The following is a 3,728-nucleotide window of genomic DNA, read 5'->3' on the forward strand; positions in this document are numbered from 1 at the left end:
CCTTTTTTTACAAATTTTTTATTACGAAACTTTGTCTTAAACATCTGTTTTCTATGAAGATTCTATGGGAAAAAAGTAAAATATTAAAAATAGGATTTTGTGTATTTTAAGCATCCTCAGATCTTACAAATTATGCCTTGTTTTTTTGCAGAAACTTGCTGATTTTCAAGTTAATGTTATTAAAAAAAAATCAATATTTAACATATAATTTGATAACATTTTTTAAGTTCAAGTTCAATTTAAGTTCATTGAACAATTATTTAAACACTTTTCATACACATTTTGAATAAACTTGAAAAAATATAAACAAATTAGGCTGATACAAATATTAATTTTCTTTTATGTCACCCCCCCCCCCCTTCAAAAATCCGAAAAAATTGAAGGGGAGAAAAAAAAGATCTATAATTTTTTTGACATCAGTTAGGTTTTTTTTATTTTTAGAGTAAAAATCTGGTAAAATAATGATCAAGATGACGTTTGGAAAAAGTTGATTAACTATCGTTAAAAATAAAAATTTGAAAGAAATAACTTTTTTTTCGTTTTTATTTTTTTGTTCCTTATTTATTTTTATCCCATCCCCTCGTAACTTCCAAGTGGTCTCGGACATAAAAGAAAATTAATATTTGTATCAGCCTTATGTGTTTTAAACCACTTCAACTGTATTTCATATAAAAAAAATGCACAGTTTAGAAATCTTACGTATTTTGTAAAGAGTGTTTTATGAAACAATAAAAACACTAAATAAAATATTTAGATTGCATATTTCTTCAATTAAGGCAAAGGCTAGTTTTGGACGAACTTGATTTCAATTCGGCAGGTGGAATCATTAATCGGCTGGTGTGAAATTCAAAAAAGCTGATTCGAGTAAAGCAAGGGATTTTTTTTTTTGAATAATAAGTTAATTTTATCGTGTATAAGATTAAACGTAGTGACGTGGTGTTTTAGCTTTTATACGCGAAACCAGATGAACTGCGAATCCTCGCGTCGTTCAAGTATAGTACAATGAATGCAGAAAAAGTGAATGTTTGCAGCTTCAAGAACAACGTAGAGTATTTTTATTTAAGAAATAAATAATCTTCTAATTTGGTGACATTGTTTCCTATTTGATGATGCACTAGTGGTCCCGGCAAACTTTGTCTTGCCATCAAGTAGGCTGTTGAAAAATGCCATGAAACGTCCCGTACAAACAGACAGTTGCTGTCACTCCTGTTTTTTGGACTTTCCCGTTCAATATCCTGAGCTTTTTATATACACAAACACGTCGGAACACTTCAGGAACATAACTATAGAAGAATTTTCAAATAAATAAAACACGTTCTCGAGCCATTTTGTGACATACAAGCACGATTCAATTTTTATTTAAATACTAGTGTTCCCGGCAAACTTCGTCTTGCCATCAAGTAGGCTGTTCAAAAACGCTATAAATCGTCCCATACAAAATGACGGTTTCTTTCACGCTTGTTTTTCTGACTTTCCCGATGAATATCCTGGGATTTTTATACACACAAACACGTCGGAACACTTGACGAACAAAACGGATATATAATCATTCAAATCCGTTGACCCGTTCGGAAGCCATTTTGTGCCATACAAACACCATTCCATTTTTATTTATATAGATATTATATTTAAAATTATTTCAATTCGCAACCGATTTTATTTTTTTTGCACGTGCAAACAAATCTTCCGCTTGAATTTTTAAACATGTACCGTGCTGCATCAATACCCGGACGCTTAAGCTGGGACCAATGTTCAAATTCTATTTTAAATAGATTTTTTCTAGAAATATATAATGTTCTGTGCTGCTACACATTCATTCACATCTTGTCTAAGTGACGATAATGAATGTTTGATTGAAAATGAAGATTTTATCGTTTAAATAGTCAAATTAATGATGCTTGTCATGTCCTTAAATCCGGACACTTGGAAAAAGCCTTGTCTTGAAATCCGGACACTTGTGAATCAAAATCCGGACAGCAGAATTACATCATGAAATATTTGTGTAAAATAGATAATAGGCTTACCTTAATCCAATTAAACTCCACATTGTTACGCTTTTGATGCACTCATTTACTCTACGTTGCTCACACAATGTGAAATGTATGTAAATTAGAGTTTTCCTTACCTCAATCGAAGTCATAGATATCCGATTAGACGCTTGTGTCTTTAAGCCGCAGCAATACATAAATCGCACATCTTATTTTAAATTAAAACGAAGTGAACAAATAACGAAACACTTGAATTGAAATAGCTTCAAGTTTTCTCTTCATATCACATTAAAAATGTTCTTCAACATATGCAAATTGAGGGACATTTCCTCTCGTCCAGATTTCGAGCCACTGGTCTTCAATCCCGGACAGTCTATTCCAACACTTATAAAGTAGTATTTTCATCATATTTATCCATTTTTGTGTCACTGTATTGATAATGTATAGTCCCGTTTGCACTTATACTAAATACTCCATTCAAATAATTGAAATTAATCACAATATTTTGAATCTGAACTTGATGGAGCTTCCATCGACGCTTAAAGCTAAGTATGCTGTTTCGCTCAAGAAAAGTAAAGAAATTCCTTGACTGAAAGGGTCAAGAAATTTCCTACAGAGAGCCCCCTTTGAAGTGACATTCCTTCTCAACTGCGTACTGCGATCAGATAAAAGTGATTTTCTTGACCATTTCTTGGGAGAAATTTTCCACGCATCGAGATAGGCGATTCCTTTTCTTGTCAGTAGCAAACCGGCCTTAACCGAGAAGAACTTGCACTGCGAAGAAAAAGTGTCTGACTGGAACAATTTTTCTGTTTTTATTTCTATCAATTGTTTGGCAATGATTACTAGATCACATGTTTCATGAAAATGATAAACAATGCTAAAGGTAAAAGTGAAGCACAAAATTTAACATATTAACATATAACTTTTCGTTCATTCAATCAATATTATCAGAGTGTCCGGATATTGGTACCGTCCTGATTTTGATTCACCACGGTAGAGTTTGGTAAGTTTCTTACAAATCAGTAGATCAAGATGATTTTCAATCTGTTGTATAACGGGAAAGGGATGGAATGAGTTTTTATCTCTTTTCAGAGATCGAGCAAAGGCGCTTAAGCCAATGCTCTAGAGCCAGGACATGAGGAAGAAATGCATGTGTCTCATCCCGGGAGAACTAAAGCTTACAACAATGGAGTGTGCTTTAACTTTCTTAGCTACACCACTCCCAACTATTACCTTTAATTCTTAATCGGAACGGTTAGCACGGTTGTCTCCGTTTCTTCCTTCTTTAAATTGAAAATATTTCGCCTATCATGTTATCCATTCGTGAATAACCTGATCTTCGTGATTTTTTCGATTATCTTCAACCCCAAAGTCTGCACAGTAGGCCTGGCCATTTGAATATTTGTATCATATCGTTGACATTCTGCAAATATTAATGCTGACAAGAAAATACCTAGGTATTTCCAGAATGCTTTTACAATATTGGCTGTGCAAGCACCTAGAAAAGAATAGAATAGAAGACTAGTTTTGGCCGAACTTTATTTATTCTGACCATTGTGTAATGTTTTAAATTGAAACTTTTCATTGTAAAAACTAAAATATTTTTCCAGCGTATATGTAGCCTAAACGGTTCACTACTATTTAAGCTGTGAACCGTTTCACCGATTCGTTTACCTTTTAGTTAAAATTTGACAGTTCTATCGTTAGTTCCCCTCCGGTTAAAAATAACCCTACTCT

This window comes from Aedes aegypti, chromosome 3 (genome assembly GCF_002204515.2).
Source record: "Aedes aegypti strain LVP_AGWG chromosome 3, AaegL5.0 Primary Assembly, whole genome shotgun sequence".
Lineage (NCBI taxonomy): Eukaryota > Metazoa > Arthropoda > Insecta > Diptera > Culicidae > Aedes > Aedes aegypti.